Here is a 27,908-nt window from a genome sequence, read left to right on the forward strand (position 1 = left end):
TCAAAAAACTAGCTTGACCAAGATAAATGTGACTCCATAGCAATTTTGTAGGCTAACAGGTTACAAACCTGAGAGCATACAACTTACATTAGTGCCACTCAAACCAGGACAATATTGCAAATCGGGCTACTCAGTAGAGAGGTAAATAGGTGGGACTATACAAGGATAAGCAGTCTCTACCCCTTTAGTTTACAATTTGGATAATAACATTCACAATTATCCAGCAAGATCTTTTTAACAAGCTGAGCAGACAGAAAAAATAGAGATATGCTTCCCAGCACTGAACACTAAACCCTTACCAACTGTGACTCGGTAAATGAGAAGAATTTCCACTTTACTTTGATGCTTTGACTATTCATAGGCAGAGAACAGGCTCACATTACTATGATGAACTCTAAGACTCTCATATGTGGTATTAGCTATTTTGTATGTCTTGTGTAATTCCACGATCATTACTTTCTCTTGGTTTTAAACAAATAGAGATGTAATTTGCTGAGGCACTATTTAACTTAAAAAAATCTGTCCACAGCATAGCCAATGCTTAGTTCCCCCAAACAGTGTGTGGTTTGTCTGTATATCCTGGGAGAGAAAGTCCCCCTTGTGCAGCAGCTTGCTTTCAACCACCTACAACTGCAAATTCCCTAAAAAGAGATGCAAACACTCTAGTCCCACTGAGTGTTACGCTCTCTAATAGCAGGTGCTGACAAAAGAGGCTCCACTTAAACACTGCAGTGGATTACACCACCCATCTCTTCATGAAAAACTGTTGGAAAATATGCCACAGACACTAATAATTGTTCATTAAGCTGTCAGATACTTTTCCTATGTAGCTATCAATTTTGTCTCTCTAGAAGAACTGGGAATGGAAAAAAGGAGGCAGTGTTAAAGGTAACAACAACAGAAAAAAAGTGAAGCTGTATTGTTGCTGAGCAAATATTTCACAATGAATTATTTATTTAACCCGCTTAACCTCCACATCTGTCTGTGTGGTATCCGTAAGCAAGTAAAAGGTTTTTTCTCAATCAACTACATTTGTTGCTTAAAATTAACCACATTTTTAACTACATTTTGTTTAACAGCAGATCAAACACAAAAAGTCTTTTGTAATTATTCTCTGTTTAGTAACTTCTATTTTGTCAATGTTAGCTAGTCATCACTTATTAAATAAATCATGTGTCATTGCCTGCTTCCCTATTACACACAATCAAATTTGGTGCAAATATTTGCATGTGCAAATTCCAAAATTGTTTTAATTGCATTTGTGTCAGTGTTTTCTTATTAGCAAGAGGGCTAATGAAAAATCAATGCAGAAGAGGTTCAGGTATGGCCGGAGCAAAACTCATTTAAAATACGAAGGAAAAACTTGTGGGGCAAAAGTAGCAGTCTACTTCCACCTTCTATATTAGCCTGGCCGAATTTCAAAAAAATGTAATAGCAAAACAGTCAGCAGGCACCTGTAATTTGGTGCACAATATGTTTTAGACACACAGCAGCAAATCACAGCCCATACTATGTTCATGAATCTCAGCGAAGATAGCAAAAATTATGAACTTCATCCATTCATGGTGAGATGCCTAAGAAGTTAAGAAATCTGAGCATGATGGGAAAACCTTATTGAGAGGACTCCCTGACTAAAAACCATTGTACAATCGAACTCCTTTTATGCTACAAAACCTCAGACTTTAAAAAAACTTTGATTTTGGAGCACAGTGTGTTGTACGTAGTTCAAACCTGTGAAACCAGTATGCTAATGGAACCAAACTACAGAATGGAAGCCTGAACAAAGAGGGTGCCAAAACCAGGAGAATGGTGAACCCCCATTGCTTTCTAATTTTGGTTGCTTGGAAGAGGAAGATACCTGGTTTCACAAACAACATGTACACTCAAAATTATTGCCATCCTGCTAGGGGACTTGTTTAGTGCATAGTATGCATTATTTATTAGGAATGATTTCTCTCTCTTTAGTAATTATTAAAAACCCAACATTTGCTACCAGAGGCTATACATTTGTCATATGTATATTTATTCATGCTTTACAAGGGAAAGGTAGTATCTTACACAGCATTTCGGTTCCTTATTGGCAGCATTTGTCATACAATTATTTACGTTTCCAAAGTATCTAAAAAAGACAAGTTATCGTTAAAATAAAATTTAAACCGAAACAAAACAACAAACCAAACACAGTTAAAATGTCTCACAGATGAATTTCTGCGCAATACCAAAAGCAAAATGTGTATAAGTCTGTCTTACAAGATATGGAATTTTCCTAGAAATCAAACATTGGCATGAATATGTTGTGTGAAGAGGAGCAACTTGTCTTGTTTTTGCAGTATTGCACAAAAATCTGAGCCATCCTACTTGAAAGGTTTGCAAAATTTATTACCTAAAGATGCTCAAAGGGTTGACAACACTTGAGGTGCTGAATCCAAGTGTAAGAAAAGACTTTCATGGAAAAATCATTCTGGATGACATGGACTGACCTCATCTCACACAGACACTGCATTTTCCATTCTACTGAGATCTGATCATCAAGCCAGGCTAACTGAAATAGTCAAAACATTAGCAGAGCTGAGTATCATAGCAGTCCTACTAATGCCTTCCACAGGTCAGCTCAAAGCAAAGGCGAGTCATGCAACCATAAGCATTTATTTTACAGGTTCTGCCATGCCACATATGATTTTCTGTGGATAATCCTGTGAAACACCCTTTTTTATTTCCCTAGTACTTCATTAGATTTGACATATTTTAGCTCATTGTCTTGCACAGAACTTAAAATAGCCTTTCTGCAACACGAGAAGAAAATTCAAGGAAAAGAAAAGCATGTGGAATTCACCCAACAAAGTGTCTAGAGTAGCTGAAATTTGTATATTGTGATGAAGAACAGGTATAACGTAGGCACTGTGGATACTGTCATCAATTCCTTTTGCTGGAGTTCTGCTGCCTCAATTTGTTGCCCTTCTTCATCTCTCCCACACAGGGTTTATGCAATGATTACTCAGCATTACAACTCAACCTGTCTGATGGTTAGTGGGAATACACATACTGTGCAAGTGCTGCAAAGCTTAGATTTACAGAGCTTGATGAGTCAGCTGGCCCTCAGCTGGAGTGCTGTTGGTTTAACATTATTTAGATGTATGCTTAACAGCTTCTCCTAATGTTTCTCATAATGTATGTTTTAGCATTTTCTCATCTGTTTCTCATAATGTGAACTAATGTATCTGACTAAACTAATAAGGGAATGTGGAGGATGCTGAACACAATCTGCCAGCCCTGACTCTCTTCCCATGCATCACCATCCTTTCATTCAGCTTCCTTTTAAGTGGGTGGGGGAAAAAAAAGAATTATGAGAATACAAAAAAAATCAGATTAAGAAAATAAATTAAAACATCAGAATGAATAAAAGTGTCCAGTGTTCTTCAACAACCTTGCATATGTGTGATGCCTGGTTATACATTTACTCATCATCTTATGAAATTGCTACATTCAGTACACTATCTGCTACATCTTCTCTTACTGGTTCGTCTTCTATGTCTCATATGTTGAAATCAAATGTCTGTACACTCTAGGAAGTACAGTTGGCACCAGGAGACTATGGCTACAGACCTTTCCTCAGATGAGTCTAATCACACATGTGGTAATACAGAGCACAAATCCTTTGGTTCATGAATTTTCTTCCCTGTCTACCTGTCAAACACCAAGCTCATCTACTTTCCCTCATCAGTAAGCCACTACATGGAAGAAGAAGGTTAAACACTGGATTACAGTACCTTCATTTGGATTCTATATTTTCTACTCAGTTGTGTGTCAGTAGTGGAGAGTTGGAAATAGCACTTCATTTTTTGTTAAAAATACGGTGTAAGAAGAACTTTTACAACACTGTGCTTAAGCATTCTAGTTTCAGTTGCTTGTGTTGCCTGTTCTTCCATCTTGCAAGGCGGTCAAAAGGTATGTGATGAGGGGTTGTTCAGAATTTTACTGTCTTCCACTGGCTAACCAACAATAGGAGACTGCCAAATCAACAGAAGGGTTGAACAAGGTTGCTGAAGTCCGAATGGGATGGAACACAGTGAGTTTAAAACAACCTCGCACTTTGCAGCCATCACATTCTGCTTAAGACTGAAAAAAATCAAAAAGACAAAACAAGAGGAAAGGAAAAATTACAGAAATAATTGGGAATGGGATACAATAAATATTTATATGGTGTAGAAAGGAAAAGAGCAGAAAAATGAAAGAAAACACCTAAAAGGAATAAACATAATGATAACTGCACAAAGATCAGCTAAGCCTTTTAGTGGGTGACCCATATCTAATATATAATAGAAACACCCCTTTAGCTTAAAAAAAAAAAAAAAAGTCAACATTTTTCTTTTAGAAACTGCTTCACTCTTGGGTTACAATAAAAAAGGAAAAAAATCAGTGATCCTACATTACAGCGTGAGGTGCTGACAAAAGTAGAATGTTTAGACAGAGCTCATCCAGTAGTGATACTGTTTGTCTCTAGAAGGGCTTCCACTGAATTCAGAGGACTTTGGATGAAGACCTTCCAAAATTTCCAAAGAGATCAAGTGCCTTTCTTACACAAATTCTATCAAATGCTCAGGTATATACATACCTAATCCTTCTTGCCATATGACAGCTAAGAGCTTATTTAAGACTAGTTTAATGTTACCAGGTAGTATGGGAAAGGTTTTGATCTGATTTACGGGACATTACTTTTGTTTCCTGATGGATTCATAATAGCTGTTCAGATAGTTAACATTACTCACTCATGAAGTGATGTGAAATATTTCCTTTGTCCTAAATGGAATAAAAGCTTAGCAATCCAGTGCAAGGGGCTGGTTTGCAGTCATTTCAGCCAGAAAAAGAAATACCTTAAATCTCATCAGAAATCATACTCTTGTATTATTTCTAGCTCAGCTTTATGGAGTGGAGGATTGGATAAGCTTCGGATAAGCCTAAATGAATCAAACCAGAACTCTGAACCTTTTGAAGACCACCACTAACTCAGGACAGATTTGTTTTCAATGACCACAACTTCAAGCAATACCAAAAGCTTTTTGACCAGACAGAGGTAGTGACATAAACTGTTATTGACTTTTATTTTTTTCATTTGTCAGAGAAGATGGTAGGGTTGTAAGTACTCATACTAAGGGCACATCATCTCTGTAGTAGTGCGATTATAGTGCAGTGGAGTCTTACAGTGTTATCTCTACTCCTCTGACCTTTTTTACATCTTGTATAGAAATTGCAGAGGTGTTAAGGATCATTTGATAGGCAAGAACTCTGACTCTGTTATCTACCTAATAAAAATGCCTAAACTGCTGTGTAATATGTGGCTTGCCAAGTTTAAAACCCAATGGGAACCAATGTCCCCTCTCTGAAGAAAGGTGTTAACACGCAAGGTGGTACACAGGCTGAGGCGTCTGCCACCACTGTCATAATCATTACCAAATGAAAATACATTTGAAATGTCTGAAGTCTGAAGAGTGATAAGTAAAATCAAATTCTGTTCTGTTTCTGTATCATTAGTATTACCATTAAGGAGAGTTTTTAAATGACCTACATTTACTTTAAGGTTAAAAAATATTTTCTAGTTGGTAAAATGTAATGCAAGGTTTGAGTTTGGTGATACAAATACAAAGATGAGTTTTACCCATTGAAGCAATTAGTCTTAAATGCCTATAAAGATTGACAGATTTAACAACACTGTGAACACAGACTATAAAAACTAGATCAAAATAACAGAAGACGTAGGAGAAAATCAGTTCTTTGTCTTCCTGCATTGCTTCACCACTGCAGTTAGCAGCAAAGTTGCTTTAATCTCTGGAGTACAAGAAATACACAGCCAATGATGTATGCTGTCAAAGATGTGTACACATATATTTGAATCAGTGTGTTGTAGCCTTCACAGAATCTTAGAAGAGTTTGTAACCATTTCTGCAGAGATGTCCTTAACTCAGTGTTTGTGGGACAAAGTTATAGCTCATAAAGATTATTGGGTCTGTGAGACAGGAAAAGTCACTACAATCATTCTCTGAAATGTGTGTACTGAAACAGACTTTGTCTCTCTGAATTACATGCAGCCAACAAGCAAGTTCTTGTCGCGTAAGATAAGGCACTAGGTTTTATGTTGTGGTTTTTTCTCTTCTAAAGGGTTTGCTTTTTGTTACAACAGGACAGAAAGTTTTCTTTTGTGAGAGGTAAGAATGAATTTCTCACTCTATACAATATAAATTTTATAGCTAAGTAATCAAATTATATCCATCTACAGTGGTAGTAATATATTATGGGCCCACAAAGTGTTATAATGTTGTGGCAATATTGAAACAGACTTCTACCTTGTTAAAGGAAACATTCTGAATTTTCAAAACAGAATTTCATTTTCCAGGATGACTTTCTACTGAAATATTTTAAATTTCCATAGTCCATCAAAATTTGAATAAAAAACGAGTTTTGAAATTATGATCTTCTGGTTGAAGGAAATCTGTTTGGTTTTTTTTACGTGAAAGGGAAAATCCTTAATCACCACAAGCCACCAAGCAGTTGCTTAGCTTATCTTAGTTTAACAGTTCAAAAACCAACTCCAGTTCCGCTTCTTTCTTATACCAAAGAGGGAGCTGTGAAAGCTCATCATAATGATAAATTTTCTGACCTGACTCTTATCCTGCCTCTGTCCCTGACCCTCATGTGGTACCTCAGCACTTCACTGCACACTATAACAGGCCTTGGTCCTACAGCAAGAAGTCTGTAAGGGACTGTAATAAGTTACAATTTGGTGCACAATTTGTATTAGCTACCCTTGTAGTCAGATAGACCTTGTGCAATTATGTTTGTAGTCTCACATAATATAGTTTTCCTTGTAATTGTCAGGTTATTAGTACAGCATTTTAATTTTGCTTTCTCACAGTTATTTGCATGTTTCTTAATTGAAAGTCATTAGCATATGTAAATACTCCATTTCCATGGCGTTTTGCAGCGTGAGCTCATAGTGTGGAATTAATTTGGTAGCTAAATAACCCTAAATGTGAAAAGAAACTCCATGTGTACATACATTGTATAAATATATATATAAATATACAAGAAAATTGTATTTTTTGGTGTTGTTTAAAATTGGAATTTTAAATGTAACCTGTCTAACTTTAATGGTTTCTAAATACATTTACTTGATTACATAATTGATTATAGGAATCCCATTCACACACATAAAGAATAATATCTAAATTGCTTCCTTTTCAACAGAATTAAATTACTTTTATATCATAACATAAATTATTATTAGGCAGCTGAAGAAGACACTTAATGGGTCAACATTTACCAAAGGTTAACACAGTTATCACAGATGCCTGCTATTTAGAACTGAGTGAAAATCTACTGTAAATATATGAATATTTAATTGAAATAGGACATTCTAAAGGAAACCACAATGGAAAGGTTTAGCCAATGCCTCTTGGAGCTGATAGATTAGTTTTATGTTCTTTAAAAAAAAGTGTGAATCACTTTGGTAATTCTAAGTAAAGAAAAAACAACTATAATAGCCAGGTTTATCTAGTTAAACTTGTTGCTCATCCTTAGTTCTACATGCAGTAGACTTTCTGCTCACAGAGCACTTTACATTGACAGGTTATTGTTTAGTGGTCCAGATAAGTTAGGACAAAAAGCGTTCTAGTACATAACATTTGGCACCGGACACCAGAATGCAGCACTGAGCTGATCTGCGGAATCAGCATGAAAATATAAACTGAGAGGTTTGCCAAATTCATCGGTTGATTTTTGCTTTAAGAGCTGTAGTTTATGAGTGTTCTGATAATTCAAAGGATTCAGACTGTTACCAACAAAGTGTGGCTCACAGATATCTGCATATGCAAATACTCCAGTAGATCAAAGGACATGTCATAGCATTCTTGCTAAAGTAAAATAATTTTCCATGGGGAAGGGAAGGGAAAAGGAAGGGAAAGGGAAGGGAAAGGGAAGGGAAAGGGAAAGGGAAAGGGAAAGGGGGCTTTCTTCTAATCCTACCCTCAGAAATTTGTACACTCTTATGAAAATTATCTGCTCTTGGCTGAGGTTTTCATCCATCTACATTTGTTTGGCTAGAATAGGAACTGATCACATCATTTTTTCCCCATAAAACAGTGGTGGTATGATCACATTTACAGTGCACCCAGATTCCCATATACTCTTTGAAGAGAGCAAGACAAGCTGTTGGGTCTTGCCATACCTATCTCAAACGTGATGGAGAATGTTACCCACTGGTTTAATCCATTAATTTTATTTCATTATATGCTTGCTGTAGGAAGTACACCTATCCCATAATTGTTTAAAGAGCAATGGTATTTAAAGGTCTATCTCATAAAACTCCTGCATGTATTTAGCATTAACCTTTAAAGATTTCCCCCTACCCACCTCAGTTATTCATCCTTGTTGCAGCCTGGCTGTTTGTCGAATCTCTTCAGACAAAAGTTTTTCACAATTGTCCTAATAGATTCTAAGAAAAATAAAGCAATACAAAAAGAAACAAAAAGATAATTTTCGATAATTTCTTAACAAAACTATGCAGCATCAGGATGGTGCTGGCATGTGCCACAAAATTCAAAGTAACTATTTGGCAATAAACAGCATAGGAAAATGGCCATGCCATGATATTTCAAGGTACCAGAACCTTCTATTCCCTATTTGCCAAGATTCAAGTGATAAGTCATGGAGAAAGATTTTATTTTATCTGTTTATTTATTTACTTATTTATAGACAGGCAAATGGCATATTGTTCTATTTATTCTTGAGAAAGTAAATGAAGCATTTTCACAGCTTTTTCTTTTCTTTGTTTCTTTTGCTGTTTCACTAGGCTATTCTTATCAGCTTATGCCTTTACCTCTTGTACATTCAACTACCTTAATTTAGAGAAGACAAGGTTTCAAAGCTTCTCCAAAACTTTTTGTTCTTGGTCTTTTCTCCTCTGTAGTGCCCCTTTCTAACCTAAGGAGTAACAAGACTCAACTACCATTTCTGTAGTCCTCTGCTGAGAAGTTACTGCTTTATCTCTCTTTGTCAAATCATGTCTCTAGTCATTCACTGGAGCCTTTTTGGCTCTCTCTCCAGGCTTTCAACTTGAATATCCCAACACTACCTTAAACAGTCCATATTAAAATGAAACTCCTTGCCTTGTTTCACCAAAACTTAGCCTGCCTTTTCCCTTTTCTCCTACTTCAAATACATTTATGATCTTGCTGCTCATCCTGTTTCACAAATAGTTTTATACTTGATATTTCTTTCATGCTTAGTTTCAAGCCTCACATCTTCCTTCCAATATCCCAAAACTCTCTATTTTATCTCATTGCCTGACTATAGAGTTGAAGTCTTTGTTCAGAGTCTGAATTAATCAAGATAAGAAACCACTGATCTCTCTTTCTCTCAGTTGTAGTCTACATTCTGCATAAGAAAGGATTTTCTTTGTTTTATTAAGGTAAGGAAAGACTTCCTAAGTTATCCTTACCACAGAACAGCTTCTCCCACTTCCCTCTGCTGGATGATAGGGCCTTGAAATGATCCCTCTACCTTGTCAACTTTTCTCCTTTTCATTTTCCCACTAAAACACTCTCCATCACTCCTTCTTATTACCTTCTCGCCTTTTAATTTTCCCCATGTCCTAATAAAATCCAGTCCTGTATAGAATGAGCAGCCTCGCTTCTCTCTTTTCATACCTCTTTTAAAGGTGCTCCAAACTAGACATACATGAATTCTTATCTCAGCTTTCAGGATGGGCCTGATTTGTGATTTTTTATTTATATTAAAAGTTTTTGGAAGGAATCAACAAACTATATGTCTTTAAAAGTGTTTAAGATACTTTTATTGCTTGACAAGCAATTATTTGTTATTTATCTTTCATTTCAGAAGCATATATATAGTTTAATATAGTTTAAACTAATGAGTATAGTATTGCATATGTAGCAGCAGAATTTTAAAGTTAGAAGGCAAATAAGGCTTTTCATTATCATCTAGATAAGCACAAAAGAATAATCGCACTCTGACATAGCTGTTCTATAGGAAAGACAAAGGTTAGCTTTCAATTGCTATTAACATTGTCCCTCACTTAAACAATGCACTCCAAAATCCACAGAACTACATTTCTAAGGGGAGTTTTCCTTTTATTCCATAATATAGTTGAATTTTGAAGATGATTTTTCTTCATCTGCTAGTCATCTTTCTTTTGATCATTGCAAAAGTGCAACCTTGACCAAGATGTAGAGGTTGGACTATTGTTCCAGGAATGTGTAGTTTGAAGAGTTAATATTATATTGGTCTCTGTAAAAAATCCCAAAACTTTCACACAAGTGAGGTTACATAAGCCAAGAAATACATATCCCAGTACTTTCACTTTTATGATTTTGGAAACCATTAAATAGCAAAAAAAAAAAAAAAAAAAAAGAACTTTTGAAATGTAGCCAAGTAGTCAAGAAAAGAGGACTCTGTGTCTTTAAGCTGGGGAGAAAAATAAAACCCAATCATTCCAAATGTATTGCTTTAGTCATCTGGTTTCATTCTATTAATGACCTTTAACATCTGCAAAAATATTGTGAAAAGCTAATTTTGTTTATACTGAGGTGGTGCAGAACATTTTCTGGCTGTCAGTCTAGGATGTGCTATAAAATAAAATTGTCTTTCAGGGAGTCTGACAAAAACCTACTGTACAGATTCAGTTTATTTACAACAGCATGAAATGAAAAGAAAACAGAATTTTACAACATGCCAACATTCAAAAAATGAATAGTACTTACATATTTATATATATATTTTAGTAATAAGTTTTCAAGATATCCACTGAGATTAAGGGATCTATTTTGTATTTTGTGGTATTCCACAAAAATTTAACCAGGGTAAAATATTTCTCAGCAAATGTTCTTCTCTAGAATTGTAATAACCTATTACCCTGATTTTAAACAGAACCCTCCTTAAAACCAGAGTTAGCTCAGGCACAATAGGCCTTTAATTAAACAGAAAGCCTTGCAGAGAAAAATCGTCTGTCTCATGTCTTTGTATCATAGTCATAAAAAAAAAGTGCAGCGTGGTAGAAGGGGAGAGGTGTGAGGCTGTTTCAGAAGACAAGGAGCATTGACCTCCTCTACCTCCTTCCAGTCAGATAAGATTCAGGGAGGAGGTAGAGGAGGGGTTGAATTAAAATCAGAAAAACTTTTGCATTGTACTCTACCCTGAAAGGGAAAATTGTAACAGGTATCACTGTAGACGTGGAGCTCACCCCACACACACACTCATTCATCCTGTCCCACCATGCAGTGAGGTTGGGGTCTCCCAGGGAGGTTCTGATCACGGCCCCATGCAGTCTGCTTAGAAGAGAAGCATAAACACTTTGCTGAGTGCAGAAAACCACATTTTTGCTGGCCTGGAAGTGAAACGCAAACTCACAACAGAGGAAAACTGCTCTTATGCATTGGAACAAAAGTTAAAACTGGTGACTTCAAGGTGAAAAGCACTGTATCCCAGTAGCAGTCTCTAGGTCTATCCCACATCAAGCATTTTATCTGAGCTAATAAGGTAAAAACCCTATTTTTATTTGTTAAGGGAAGGAAGTTTAGTAAGACACTCAAATAACTACAACAATCTTTCTTCTTACTGCTTACAGATGACCATAAAGTGACATCTGGGATAATCCCAGACATGAGTACACACTGGGAGAAGTCACTGAGAGCAGACCCAAAGGTAAGGTTTTGGGTGTTCTCGTGCATGAAGAGCAGGACATAAGCCAACAGTTTGTGCCCACAGCCCAGAAAACCAACTGCATCTTGGGCTGCATCGAAAGAGGAGTGGCCAGTAGGTTGAGGGAGGTTTCTGCCCCTCTGGTCTGTCCTCGTGAGACCCCACCTGGAGTGCTGGGTCCAGATCTGGGGTCCTCAGCAAAAGAAAGACATGGACCTGTTCAAGCAGATCCAGAGGAGGGCTGCAAAGATGATCATAGGGCTTGAACACCTCCCCTACAAAGACAGGTTAAGAGAGCTGGAATTATTCAGTATGGAGAAGAGATGGTTTTGGGGAGACCTCATTGCAGCTTTTTAATACCTTAATGGGGCTTTTAAAAAGGAGGGAGAGGGACTTTTTGTACAGGTTGACAGTTATAGGACAAAAGGCAAGTCTTTAAACTGCAAGAGAGAAGGTTTAGAATAGATGTTAGGAAGAACATTAGTCAAAGAGTGGTGAAGAACTGGAACAGGTTGCCCTGAGAAGCTGTGGATGCCCCATCCCTGGAAGTGTCCAAGGTCAGGTTGGGTAGGGCCTTGGTCAACCTTATGTAGTGGATAGCATCCCTGCCCATGGCAGAGGGGTTGGTATTAGATGATCTTTAGGATTTCTTCCAACACAAACTATCCTATGATTCTATGACATCTCAATGTATTATTTTCTGTAGAGTTGACCACAGTCTGAGGACATCTATGAACAATATATATCCCTTTTGTCTCTAGACTAACTCAGTTCTACTCATATTCCCCCAAGTTATCCGGAAATAAACAATAAATTTTCTTCTCAGACCATAGATTGACCAGAATACTAAATACCAGTAAAGGCATGGAGGTACAGTAAATTGCATGGTTTGGTAAATTGCAAAGGTGTAATGTGATACAGCCAAAACCAGTATTATGCAAGGTCTCTGTTTTTCAGCTGATTTATTCATCATTTGAATTCTATCTGAAATATTAAGAACAAATTATGTGTTTCTCAGTGCATAATTTGGGGACTAATGACTAAAACTGTGGTGGTGCTTTCCTTACACATGACTTTAGTGAAATTTATAGTGGAATTCTGAGTAGAGTTGTGCTGTCCGCAAGTTTTGAAGAACACTGAAAATCATGGTGAGGAAGCAGAAAATAACTAAAAAAATTGTTTGATGTCTAGATAAAACGTCTTGTAAGAAATGTCTTTAAAAGTCTGATTTAAAAAAAAATAGTAATAATGTTGCAGTGGCCTAATTATGGTATGCTATGTGTCTCCTGGAGGAGGAAGCAGTGAGCACGAATTTCTTTATACAGAGATAAAGATTAGCAAGAATTAATGGCCAAAATTTTCTGACAAAGTAATTAATATTGGAAGGTTTTCCAAAATGTAATGTATATAGGTGCCTAGAACAAGAGAAATGGTAACTTCACCATTGCTTATGTCTTCTACTCATTATCACAGAACTCTGAAAATGTTATTTTTTAACTATTTCTTCTAAATAATTTCACCAAAAATATTCATATATGGATTGTTTTTTTAGGACTATATTCTGCAACTTCGTATATAGCCTGTGTATGATATTACTCTTTGAGGAGGGAATTATGTGTTGTGTCTTGTTTACTTTGTAAAGTATAAAGGGCAACTTCTGTGCAATACTAGTTGAGGCATCTTATTTTTGACCTTCCTAGATCAAAATGTCACTAATCTTTGGTGTGGCAAAACACTTAGACCCAGTAACATTTTGAATAAAATGGAAGATAAACCCCTTGTCTACTAATTAGAGAAGTAGGTCCTTTCAATATTCTTGTTTTAGACTGGTATTGTTTTTCTAGGATATTGAAAATAGTGGCTTCTCCAATTAGTACTTTGAGTTGATTATGTAAATTACACGCATCCCATCTTGTTTAAAACAAGCTGTATAGACACATATAATGAACAACTTCAAGGAAAATCATGCTGATCCAAAAAGATGGATGGCTAGAACATAGAATCTAACACATACTTTCTAAAGCAAAGAAAACACAAAACCCTGTGGTACATAAAAATGTTTACAAAACCCATGAGAGGTTAAAGATAAAAACAAGGAGTTAAGCAAATCAAGCATAAATGTTTCTGAAGCAGTTCTACAGTCCAAGGACTGTACTGAAATTATATGTGGCAAACAAAAAAGACTAAGATTACAAACGTATAGACAAAAATTGTTATATCAGAAATCAATTGTAAATAATGGGAAAAATAGAGAGTAGGGTACTTTATTCATTGCCTTTTGATTTGTCAATAATGACTACGGAAGAGGTGAAGTAAGAAGTGAATTTTAGCATCGTTCTCATAGATGCTAAACTCCACTATGGCATCTTCAGGCCTCTGTCATACCATTTTATGCAGTAAGTCTGTCCATACGGAAATACAGAGAACAATTCAGAGAGCAGTCACCTCTTTTGGTGACTTTAGTCGTGAAGAACCTCTACAACACATAACTGGTTCTCAGTTGTGGGGGTTTTTGGCTACTCTTTAGCCTAAGTTTGACTTAGTGATCTATTGCACGTTGGTAGCACGCATTGATCTATGAATACAAAGACATAGTAATAATGAGGTCTTTAAATATAGTAATATAGTAATTGGAGTTGGATCAGAGGTTGGACTTGAGGATCTTGGAGGTCTTTTCCAACCCAAGCTATTCTATGATTCTACGATTCTATGAAATAACCTCACAAAGTTATGGAATTTGCTAGGTATAAGAGCAGTGAGCAAGAACCTATGCTATTCTGCTATTTTGATTATATTTTCAGGAGGTCAGACCGAAAAGTTAAACTGAGAACCAGAAGATTATATTTTCTTTACAGTATTGGTTATTCTTTCCTACAAATTTTGCATTTATTATTCCCACTCTACCTTCAGGACTCTAACATGAATAAAGTAGATAAACTTGAATATATTTCTCTTTTCTATAAGCCATCTGAAATCCTGTCAGTCAAAGGATTTTTTCTTCAAATATTCTCTGTTTTTGAAAGGAATAGGAAAAAGGAGTGTTATTACAAGGCTTAATTACTCTGCTATATTACAAATGCTTTACCTCTTGTTCCTTCTTTTGTATAATATTTAACTTGCCTAAAATTGTTGTAATGGTAATTTTACATCATGAAACTAAAGAAGTCAAGTCCTCTCTAATTGAAATTTGAACCTTATTTGATTATTTAGTGTTGGTCCTGTTAACAACTTTGAAGCCTATATATTCCATCAAAATCAATGCAACAAAACACTGTAAGTACAATACAAAAGTCTTGTCTACTTCATCCATGTTTCAAAGCTTAGTCTTTGCTCTTTCACTCTTGCTTTAACGCAAGACATACACAGAACATGTTATGTTTATGAAGCTGTTATTGATGCCAAAATTACTGTTTTCCACCCAGAAATTATTTTGCTTTTTATTTTATAGTATTCCAGGCCAGTATTGTTTCCTGAATTGCATTATGTTATCTGAGCAATTGGCAAGAAACTGTTCTATAGTTTCTGCCACTCTGCCAAACACATACTTGCTTTGCACATTCTCTCAGTGCAAAGTTTCCTTTTTGAAGATTCCTTCACAGACTTCTTGACAGAGCTGCCAGAACTTCAAAAAATATATTAATGAGTCAGTGTGTAGGCTGAGGAAGACAGTACAACTACTTGTTCTTCATGTAAGCTCGTTGGTGGTTTCGGCAGCTCAGATCCATCCAGTTTCAGACAATCATACTGAAACACTAAACGATGGGAGAGAAAGGGCTACAAAAGATAATCCAGAGACAAAGGTCAATGGGGTTGCCTTTTTAGTCATTTCCTTTGCTTTGGAAACAACACACCTGCAGAATCTGGGTTAATGCACAGATGCTCATTGCGTGGCCTATCAAAAAGTGAAGCTGGTGATTGCCTGTAACTTTCTTGCTTCTCTAAGTGCTGAATGGAGATCATTCTTTGTATAAATTATGCATCATCTGCTTTGCTAATATTAGTTAAGTAACAAAGATAAACATATTAAAAAATATGAGAGAAGTCATTCTAAATATAAAAAAAATCCATACAGGATCAAATATCACATCATCTGAATGCTCACGGAAGAAAACCTTTTAAAATACATATGGTTTTTCAGTCCTCAAAGTAGTGATCTGTATCCATGCTCATAGTCATTAATGTAAATTCATTGGTTTAGCCAATTATTTATTGCATCTCCTGTATTTTGTATACTTGTGTTGAATAAGATCACATTCTTAATAAAGAGGTAGGGTGAATGATGAGTCAGAAATACGAACTTCTATTCTTTTGGGACCTGTCATCCCATCTTTCTAGTCATGTCTCCAGAGAGGCAGTATGAAATGTATAAACACCCATTACCAAATAAAAATGTTTGCCATATGGCCCGCAGTGTTCCTGTCCTTTACACTGTCACTTAGTACCAAGCCAAGATTTGTCACTGTTGAACCAGACTGCTCTGTAGCTCTGTAGGCAGAGGTGTCTCATCCTTTTCTACCAGTCATCTCCCTGCATTCTTCTACTGGGTGTGCTCCTAGGATCCTTGGGGAAATTTAGTTAAAGAAATCTGACCTTGTGGGGGCATGTAGCTTGTATTTCCTTCTGCTTTCTTCCTGAGAAACAGTAATAGTTCCATCTTGAGTTTTCAGTTTCAATCTTAAATTTGTTATAGGGTGGTTGAAAAATGGTTCACAAACATTTCAGTGGATTCTTTTTGACTATGTATTTACCATTTATCCAGTATCTCCCAAAGTTTCTCTAAAGCTAACAGATCAATCCTGATTTCTTGAGAAGGCACAAAATGTGATCAGTGTGGTATGACCTTTTTGGAGGGAAAAAGTAGGACTTTGATGTGTAGATATGCAGTCCATTATAGGTAGTAACATTTTTGGTATATTAATGTTTTATGCAGAAGCCTTTGCTTTCAGTCTGGTACAGAAACTTACATTTTCAGGAAGATCCGACAGGAGCTGGAGAGTTCATTCTTTTTCTTTCTGGGCAGTCACCCAATTATGCAGGCAAAAAGAAAGAACTTGTTACATTTGCAGGCAAGCCTCCGTGGGAAACCTGATGTTTAGATGGCAGTTGCAAAGGGTTTTCCACGTTCCTCCAGAGCATCTTGTATGGAGTGGAGACATTCAAGATAAGTTGAAAAATTAAACAGACCAACTCCATGAAACCAATTATTCTGGATCCCTTTCCCCACCCATGACGTGGGGCGGCCCAGTTCTAGTTCCATTTCCATCTGAGGAACCATTCCGATGTCTTGAAGGACAGGGAAAGGGAACTCCAGGGGTTTCTTCAGGGGTTTCTTCTGGCCCTGAGCCTGGAGGGGAGAGGTGCCCTCCCCTCCCCCCACACACGTGGCTCCATGGCTGGCACAGAGACAGCACACCGGGTGTGGAGAGGAGGCAAGAGGGCGTGGAGAGGAGGCAAGAGAGCGTTTATTGTTGGGGATGTTACATTTATAGGGTTTAGGAGGATTCACAGAGTAACCAATTAGAAGTCTCAAGGGGCTTACAGGAACACCCAATCACAGCAAGGGGTTAACAAGGACCAATAAGAAACACCTCAGGACACCTTCCCAGAACATTCCTGAGATAACACTACCATGGGGGGTGTTGGGAAGAAGAAGCATGTGTTTGCAAAGAGACCACCAAAAGCCATTTTAAGACATGTTTAAACAACAGTTTTCCCATATAATGCAGGTTTAGTGCCACAAATTATTTTTATACTAAAAAGTAGGAAAGAAGTGGGGAAAAAAAACCTGTTAAAACCTAACACAAAACTTGAATTTTATGCTCTTTATCAATTGCCAAAGTGGAAAGGAGGGAAATAGATTAAAATTTTCCTCAATAGTCTGAGAAGAGCTGAACCTGCCCATACAACCTCTGTAACTCTTTGTAACCTTCCAGAGACGAGCTCTTCTTTCCAGTCCCACCTCCACCCTATAGAGAATATCACCATAAATCCACTTAGTTCAGTACAAGCCTCATGCAGTTCCATGCAGTTTCCAGCTTTAAAGCTCCAAAGAAGCATATGAATAGATTTCTCTTGCAACTATGTGATCTTATGTGGTCTTTCATAGGAACAGGACGCTGCAGTTGGCAGACTATGATGCAAGATGATAATTCTGCCCATCTAAGCCTAGAAATTGTCACCAATGTTAAAATTCCCAAATAACCCACTGTCACAATTTATTTACTATTGGAAAAGAAGTAGAAACTTACAAGAGAAAATTTATAACAAATGTTGAGATTTATCAAAGGATTTGTTGATCCCTGTCACTGATAAATCATCCAAAAGTTTTTTAAAAATTAGCTGGGGCCTGTAATTAATCAGAGCATCTGCCATGGCAACTGCAGCAGCCCACCAAATGGATGAGTGAAAGCATCCTCCTGCTGAATAGTATTGGGAAAGTAAAAAATAACGGGTTTTAACTAAAGGGATGTGTGAAGAGCAGGACAGGATGGGCAGGGAGATTGTTCTTGTTCTATTGATAATGTATGCCATAAGAAGGATTTTTATGTAGATTCATTTAGAATTTTATCTACTTTGCCTATCAGGATGTTTCCTAAAGATCCAATCAAAAATGTTTATAGATAAATGGAAGAACTACCACAGACATCATAAGTAAGAGGTCCAACTCCAAGGCCCATAAAACAATCTACAGGAACATTTACATGACAAAAAAGAGATTACACTTGAGTACACTGGTAACTGCTGGTACTTAGTTCAAACAGAAAAGCAGAGCCTGAGATGAGTAAAACTTTGATCACTGATCCTAAGGATCAAACTCTTGTGAGGTTAGTCACTGCTGTTTCCCAGGAACTGAACTCTCTTCTGTCTGAATAAAGTGTAATATGATAATCTTTTAATAAAGCCTATTCCCAGTCTTGTCCTAATATTTTTTTAAAGAAAGTTTCTACTTCTACTTTTCCTATGCCAAATGAAAAATTAAAAAAAATCATTTATTGCAATTTTCACTTTATCACGTGTACTTTGTTTCCAATAGACGACTGAGTCTTCAACATTATAACATTGATAGTTTCTGACATTTTAATTATCTGTGATATTAATTTTAATTGTAATGCTTTCATGATGAGTATTTATTATATAAAAAGTCATGTTGCTTCATTAGGGACAGGAAATAAAGAACTGTCTTATAAAAATCTAGTTGTTAACATGCTTTCTTAGAAACTTTATTCAATTCCCAGTAGCAAATCAATGAAAGGAGAGATTTGAGGGTTGTATATTGGACATTCCTCCTTCTGTGTATTCTTCAAAGGTAAAGACACCTTTCCTGTCATCAGCATGATGACAATAGCTCTGAGTGACAGAAACGTAGTGGATTTTATAGCCAGAAATATTGGTGCCTATGAATTTGAGGCAGTTCCTGAAGGCTTCTGACAATCTAACTTTAGACTTGTTGGTAGTGAGGTGTTTAAGCACCCTGATGGATTCAGTCCTTAATCATGGAGATAATGTTTGCCTGGCACAATGCAGTGTCATGCAGGATATTCAGATGAACCCTGAGGCAGAATAGGAACCAGAAGCAGAACGGCACCCTTAACATGCCACCTGTTTATCTTGTCCACGTAGGAGTCTACACGAGTAGAGTTAGTCTAATAACCTAATAAGCTACTCAACAAGATTCTAAATCTACAGTAGATTCATCCTTGAAGTTGTGAAATTTGGAGCATATGGAAAAAGTACAACTGGTTCACAATTGATTCTCTCTGAAGGAAAATCAATTCTGTGCCCCTGTAGGCAGATGCACCCCTGGGGGAAGGATGTGGGAAATACCCTTTTGTAGTACGAAGAATACTTTTGTCTCCATGTAGTTTTTATTTTTTAAATAGCAGTTGTTTATTTAGGGGGTTGCAATTTTAGAAAAAACCTGAGCACATCAGTCACTGGGTAAAGACCAAGTGAGGTACCAAAACAATCATAGGTGTGTTTAGGTGTCTTCAAAATTCAGCTCCACACTAACTATGAATACAGAACACATAAATGCATGGCTATAATTTATTAAAATCTTGTGCACGTAAAGTGGAAGCTGCTTCCATGTACAGTAGAGTCCTTGGGACTGTACTCAGGGTGGCCTCTAGCAGGACATAGGCTCAAACGGTGAGATAGATACTATTTCTTCACAACACCACCTTTCTTGTACCATCTTGCTTTTCTCAAAGGTTGTTACATCTTGGCTTGGTTCATGTTTTTCTACATTAAGTGTCAGAGTAACGTCAACAGTGGTTTTGCAAATGCTGAAAGTAGTGGATTTCTCCCTTTATTTCAGTATTATACGTTACCTTAGCTCTAGTTCCATTGTCCAGTTTGCAACTACCGTGATTTTTCAAACCACAGAATTTTTCCAGATAACAACCAGATGAAGGTGGATATCCTGTAAATTTTAGTTGTTGTGCAGTTCTTTCCTATGTTCTCTAATCTTTCATATTGTTAAAATAGTCTGGTAGTCTAGCGCTACAGAAATTAATAACTTGCACTTCTATTATGCTACCTCTGAGGCTATCTCAGAATCACTATCAAATCAACACATACAACTTAATATTAGAAACAAAATACTGCTCTTCTATGAGTTTGAAAACTCAACAGTGAAAAAAAAAAGTAGACAAGTTTGCTCCTAATTTAGGTATCACAACTATGCAAAAAATATTGATTAACTAGTTTATGCACCTCAACACCCCTTGTGAAACTTGCATAAAAAAGAATCAAATAACTTGCTGTAGAAGATTTGCGTCAGGACAATAAAGCACAGGAATAAATCACAGTCCACTCAACTGCTAGTTCAGTAGTTTAAATTAGAAGACATTTCCCTTGGATGTGCAGTAAGCACAAATAGACTCGCGTGTTTTGGTGTTCAAGACTATAGGTTAACCAGGATTTGAGTTTCCAGTAAAAGTAATAGGCCAAGAGGTTACACATCCAGCACTCCATTTGACCTATCTTTGATAGCAACCAAAAGTGATGTCTGTAAAAGGACCTGTATGATAGAAAGTCACAGTGCTATTCAAATTTCCCATGGACGAATATCTTCACAGCTACGACAGGTGGTGATGGTAGTCTTGACAGATGCATCAAAGATTTAATGATATGGAATTTACACCACTGCAGTGTTCTGATGCTCTGGTTAATGAGAAATCTCTGTTGGAGCCTGAAACTGAGTCTTTAACAGGCAAAGCGACAAACAGAGAGTTTGAAAGGCAAAGTGAAAGAAATATTTCTGCTCGCCTTTTTTTGCTAATGAAAGGTCTGACTCACTAGTAAAACTGTTCCAATAAAGCACTGCACAGGAGTGCCACCTCTACACAGAAAGCCCTGAAAACTGGATCTCCTTACAGTTAGTCTTTTCACTAGGGTGGTGGCATGATAAATTTTGGGTAGTCTGAATAGTTTCTTCTGTGGAGAAGCTCACTTCAGATATTTTCAAATGGCAGTTGGGATCATCACAGTGGAATTGCTTTGTTAGAAATTGCCTAATGAAAATGTCATGAAAATGAATCCATTTTACATACATGGAAGTGGAAAGCCAAAATTTAAGGATTCTCAAAATATTATTTATTTTTAAAATAATTTATATTTTTCTTTATAAGAATTGTAGGAGCAAATATTTAACATAATACTTTTAAAAAATGCTTATGCTTTACTTTTTTCTTGAAAAATTAACTGCAGCATAGTATTAAGCCGGTAACAGCATAAGTGAAAAATTGTGAATTTCTTTTTTGTCTGTGTGTTTAGTTTAAAGGTATTCTGTTTTGGAATAAAACCAGAAAAACTGGTTCCCAGAAAAGAAGGTGAAACAATCTCTCCCATAAACACAGAAAGATGAACTAAGACTTAAATTCTTTGGTCTCTGTTGATTTCATGTATGAACTCTTAAACTTAGGAGGCACAAAGTTATGTCTGACCACATTTACACAAATGATTTCTCTAGAATGCACATCTATCATCAAGCAGAAGTATAAGGACAAAACACAAATAGCCCAGGTTTTGTGTGTATTGTGGCAAAGAGTATTGTTTCAGACTTTTTTCCTTTTCTTTAATATTGTCTTCTTTTTTTTTTGTCTGCAAAATACTGTTATTTGTAGTAACATACACTGTACTTGTACTCTAACTAACCCAGTGGAGCTCAAGAGCAGATGGAATCGTGGAATCATTGAGGTTGAAAAAGACGTCTAAAACCATATAGTCCAACCGTTAACCCAGCACCACTGGCTAAAACATGTCCCTAGGTGCCACATCCATGTGTTTTTTTAACATAACATTTGTATGGATGGGGTTTTTTATAAATAAATAAATATATATATATCTCTATACTATATATATCACTCTTAAGAAAAACTCATGTGCTGTAAGTACTAAAGGAGACTAAAGAATCAGCCGCAGAACCTGTTAAGTTTATGTAGAAGTCTACTGATTCAAGTCTGTACCCTGTAAAGGATGCCTCAGCTCAGAAGTATGATCTGGAAAACCTCAGTAAGCTACCACCTGATACCAGAGGTGCTTAATCTTCCTGTTTCATTCAAATTCCTCTTGAAACCCTGCCATCAGACCTACCTTACACTGAACAGATCTGCATCTGGCATACTCTTGTTTTAGAAGCTGAGGATTTTCTCTAAGTCTCCTAAAAGTCTTCACTCAGAAGGTATTTTTAGCTAAGCCCAAAACATGATTTCCTGATCGGTTATGTTTTTGGTGCTTTTCGCAGCACACAACCCACCTAACTTTCAGCCTTTCAGCATTGTTTAGCATGGCTTACATCTGAATTCTCCCCTTGGATCTATTCTAAGTACACAAACGTCTCCCCCACCACTATACCCAGGGTGAAACTGCATCCTTATACCTGGTCCAGTATTCCAACAGATGTCCTTGTTACAAAATGACACTTTTTTGAGGTGTAGTGTGTTCTACAAGATATTGAAGACAGTATTTCCTCTGAGGTAGACTCTTATAGGAAAAACCTTGCTCATGCTAGAGCACATCTGTAATTTAACATCCTACGGATTCATCTTCCTCAAGAACAGGGATCCCCTGCAATTAGAGGTCAGAGCATTCAGACAGTATGAATGATACTCCAGCTAGAAACACTGCCATAATGTACCAAAAGCTCTGTCACAGTGCTACGGTAGCTAAAAAGGGACTTCAAAAGAAAAAAACATTGTGTTATTGAGAATGGAATTCCTTGTCACTTATTCTTGCACAGTATAAACTCTTAAACACTTGGTTTTCCTGATAGCTGCAGACGCGAGAAATCTTTCTACTGATATGTAGGATTTTTAGGTGCTATTACTAGTTTATTGAAATGAAACTGCTGTTAACATGAAAGGCTTAAATATGAAACCAGTATGGGGTCGTATAAAACTCCACAACTCCATTGTGTTGTGAAAAATCGTATTCCAGTAAGGCCTGCATGTATTGGCCATGGGTGTGAAGAAGATAACAACAATTTAATATCTCAAATTGTACTACTGAACATAGAATCATAGAATGGCCTGGGTTGAAAGGAACCTAAAAGAGCATCCAGTTCCAACCCCACTGCTGTGGGTAGGGACACCTTCCACTAGACGAGGTTGCTCAGAGCTCCATCCAGCCTGGCCTTGAACACTTCCACAACTTCTCTGGGCATTTTCTTCCAGTACCTCACCATCTTCACAGTAAAGAATTTCTTCCTAATATCTAATCTAAACCTACTCTCAGTCTGAGGTCATTGCTCCTTGTCCTGTCATTACATGCTCTTGTAAGCAGTCTCTCTCCATCTAACTCATAGGCTTCCTTCATGTACTGGAAGGTCACAATTATGTCACCCCAAAACCTTCTCTTTGTCAGGCTCAACAATCCCAACTCTCCCAGCCTTTCCCTGCAGGAGAGGTGATTCATCTTTCTAATCATCTTGGTGGCCTCCTCTGGACCTGTTTCAACCGATCAATATCCTTCCTGTGCTGGAGACCCCAGAGCTGAATGCTATAAAAGATAGTAGCACTGCTTTGAGAGAGAAGATAATTAGTCTATCATGATTCTTTCTCTTCCACTGAAGAGAAACAGCACCCAGGAAAATCCCACTCTGATTAGCCAAAATATAAAATTACAGATTTCTGAGATGATTACATTAGAAGTGGACTTGCTGATATTAAACTAATGCGTCACAGGTTTGTAAGTACTTTGCTACCTTCTAAAGGGTGATTTACCACTTAGTTCAATAATGAGTGGATGGTTGGAAAATGGGCTGTACTCAGTTATGTATATATATATAGGAGCTTATTTTCTACCAAGAACTTGGTCATAAACTCAAATGTCATTATAGCTCTCATGGCTATGCCTCTTGCCCCATCTTGCCTTTAGTATCAACAAGACCAATTTATATATTAAGGCCACCTTGTGCTATCTGTCTTTAAAAAAAAAAAGTCGAAGACAGATCCAAAAACAGAGGCTGATCTTGGACTAAAAAGCAACAGAAAAAAAAGAAAAGAGAAAACTAGAGAAAAAAGTTAACAGACCTATGGAGAATTTTTAGTCAGTATTATTAGAACACTTTAAAAATAATAGTTTAAAGCTTTTAATTTTGAGGAAAGAAAATGCAAAATCCAATCATTGGCAAGAGCAGAAGCTACAAAGAATATTTCATCCCTGCTAGTCAAGGTTGAGCACAATTTTAGGCTAGGGTTAGTGTAAAAAAACTACGATAAAGTTTAGAAATAATTGGTGCAGAGGGTGATTGAGAAATCAAGTTCCCATGGTATGCATCTTTGTATTAAAACTGATTCATACTAAGAATTAGAAAATGGAACAGGGTCCTGCACTGAAGATTCATTTACTGATCGCTGAACTCCATATTTTCGAGTGTGTTGGGACTTCCTTGCAACTTTCCATTTGAGGTTTGGGCTAGAGATTTCTTGAGCAGGGTAATGTTAAATTAACTTGTTTCCTGTATTATCATCACTTTTCTGGTAATTTTACTTGAATTTGGCTTTGCTATTAGTAATAATAATAAAACCTCAAGATTTCCCTCTCTTCTGCAAAAATTGTCTTATAGTCTTCTTCCCACAGCCACGCATGTGTTCTGACCCCAAGTTCCACCTTTGTCCCAGAAACAGTGCAAACCTTTATGCTGGTTAAAGTTAAGAAAATCTTTTCAGTGCAATGACTCAACAGAAACTGCCTTATTCATACATATTTTATGCTCTGGATAGAAGGATAACACAACAAAACAGCTCAGTTTCTATAAAAAGAGTTTGAGGAACTAATTTTCCTGTTTGTTAGTCCAGTTTTATGCCAATAGAATTTCAGTAGCATGCAACATGAATAACACCATGGTGAATTAGTCTCTGAGATTATACACTCTGTGTCCAGATACATGAGCTAGAAACTCGTCTATTTTTGAATCTTTTTAATTAGGTTACCTAAGACACTAAGACACAAAATTTGTAATATTTCCAATAACCTACACGTACAGAAGTAGAGAAAAAAAAGCTATAAAGCACTGATAGCACTGATGCACTGCCTCAGCCTTTTGAATATGTGATGTTTTGCTTAGTGGTTCTATTTTGCACAGGGTCTTAAACTATATAAAAGAAGTAAGGATCCAGTAAAATCAGAAAACTAGATTTTCAATTAATGGAAATTATCCGTAAGAAGTAAAGTAGATATTTTTCATCCTTTTTCAGCTGAAGAATAGCTTAAGCACTTAGTCAAAAAAAATGATTAGACTATCTTTCATCCCAATCCTGATGGTAATGGAGCAATAGGATAGATAACATGCTTAACTTTGTAAGCAGAAGAAACAGACCCCTTTCTTTAAAGATAATAATTTCACTCTTCCATTTACAAATATTTTGTAGTAGAGACACTTGCCATTATGCAAGGATTAGGAGTATTATATGTATTGTATGATAAAAAATTAATTAGTAAGGAAGACCTCTCTACCTGCAGGCAGGCACTGATAGGAATCAATGGCTGGCTCCTACCTGTACCTTTCAACTGACACTGATACAGTAAGAGCTAGCCTAAATGCTAAATGTTTGTCTCTTGCTTCTGTTTACCTTATTCAACCTGTTGTTTGGGTTTTTTATTACATGGAATTAAACATGTATAGAAGTATATTTTTTGTTTGTTTTAATTTGTAATATTTTCACTTTTTGAATGTCTGGCAGGAACAAGTAGCTTATGGAGCAAAGACTGAGGAACAGTGCACTGGAGAAGACTAGGAAGCTAAAGGGAATGAGGTTTTGTTCTCTTTTGAAATGCATAAGAAGTGCTGAAATTCTGATATCTCATTCTTGTGAAAAATTGCAATAGTCACCAGAAATGGTACGTATACGATAGAGTAATCAAGTGAAGCCAAAAAGCGACAACCTTCTTCCCTGAAGTCAATCAAGGATAACAACTAGAAATTATAACAAGGTTTTGATGTCAGTTGTGGAATTCCAGACATCACCTGGAAAGAAAACCTGACACAGAAAAGCAGGTAGGAGGACAGAAGGAAGGCAAGCATAGCCTAAACTCTTGTTAGACTGAATTGGCTTGTAGGGGCTTGCAGTCTATCCATCAGCCAAACACTCAACAGTGTATCTGAATGAGGCAAAAATCTGTAGCCAAACATTTCACTGAAATGCCAAAACCAGCACTCAGCTGAAATGTGTATGCAGAGGTTTTTGTTTTTCCAGTTGCATTCCAGAGTTGCAGCTCAGCTGCTCCAAGTTTACTGGGTGTATAGCCACAGAGAAGTGGTTATAAGGTAATATTTTTGAGGCAATCAGAAGAATGGTACCTCTATGAAATTTCAAATGTGAAATTTAAGATACAGAGATTTTTACCTGACCTGAAAATAGCAAGAAATGGAAATACTTTCACAAATCAGGCTTAAACGCATATAAAAATTATTTATAAGATGCTTACCAACAGATAAATTATCCTGCAGTGAAACACAGAATTTTTTTAATAGGTAAACATTGCTTTAGCATCAGAGTGGAAATAAGTTTTGGACTGCATCTGGTCCTTGAATTGATTCAATCACAGGAAAAAAATAACTGGTTCCAGAAAAGTAATCAATTATCTGTTCTGTAGTAGAAAAAAAAAATATTGCCCCAATATTTAACATGATCTTGCATTAAGAAGCCTTTCACTGTAACATGGTGAAATAATTGCCACTAAACACAAGTTTATGTCACTCTCTAAGCAATTCTGCCATGACTTGTAAAAACACATGCCTTTGGAAAACATAGGGTCAAAAAACCCTCTCCATCTGAGTTCTCATTGCAGCGCCTTGCTCCCCCTTACTGCTATTAGCCTTTCGTAATGTAAAACATTTCATTTCCAACAGATAATACTTTCAGTTGAAAGGTAATTTTTGAAGTCTATTACTTGCATTTGTAGTGAAGAGCACAATGTAGCATTTTGTTCTAATATGCCATTGAAATTGTTTGAGTAGACACACCGTGGAATCAAATACAAAATGTCAAAATGGTTTCCATTAACTATGCACATTTGCACTGCTTCAGTTAATGGGCATGTTTTTGTTCTTCTCCTTCATCTTTGCATCTATAAGACGAAATGATTCAGTTAATGTAACTGAAAAGTACATTGAAAAGGTAGAGCAAATTACAAAAGCATCAAACCACAATTCCACCCACATACTTTATTTTATAATGAAGTTTAATAATGACTAAAATTGCCTTCAGATTTAAACATCAGTCATTTCTGCAATTGTGGTTAATGTGAAAAATCTCACCCACAGTAATGTTTTAGCAAAACATCATAGAAATGGTACATTATATTTTATACTGAGATGTCATAATGAAATCTTAACTAGATATCATTGAAATATATAGTACGTTAAAAGTAATTTGCCACTATTGGGGCAGGACTGAAACAGGGACTATGTCCCCATCAGCATGATAACAGGTAGAGAAAGTTCTTTTTATATTATAAAAGCTCTATTGTTCTTCAGCACCACTATGGTAAGAGAGTCTTTGATACTATCTTTGATACTAGGTATCATCTAAAATACTGCCATAATATCTGAATTATTTGTTTTGTACTGATAGTGTCATAAAATAGAGAGTGTTTTATGAGAGTGATCATCAATGAGAATATTATTTCCTCAGAAGGACATAAAATGGACTAATCTTTATTTCAAAACAGAAATAAGATATTTTTGAATAGTT

The 27,908-nt window shown here is 36.5% G+C and overlaps 1 long non-coding RNA gene across 2 annotated transcripts in view; it reads right to left on the reverse strand.

Annotated features, from left to right (window-relative positions):
* The window catches only part of LOC113945022, a 97,022-nt gene extending 80,149 nt beyond the window's left edge, over positions 1–16,873 (reverse strand). For both annotated transcript variants that reach the window (XR_003526921.1, XR_003526920.1), the window contains exon 1: positions 16,674–16,873. This is a non-coding gene — a long non-coding RNA (uncharacterized LOC113945022). The remainder of the gene's footprint in view (positions 1–16,673) is intronic.
* Between the last annotated feature and the right edge of the window lie 11,035 nt (positions 16,874–27,908).

This window comes from Corapipo altera, unplaced genomic scaffold (genome assembly GCF_003945725.1).
Source record: "Corapipo altera isolate COAL_440 unplaced genomic scaffold, ASM394572v1 49, whole genome shotgun sequence".
NCBI classification, from domain to species: domain Eukaryota; kingdom Metazoa; phylum Chordata; class Aves; order Passeriformes; family Pipridae; genus Corapipo; species Corapipo altera.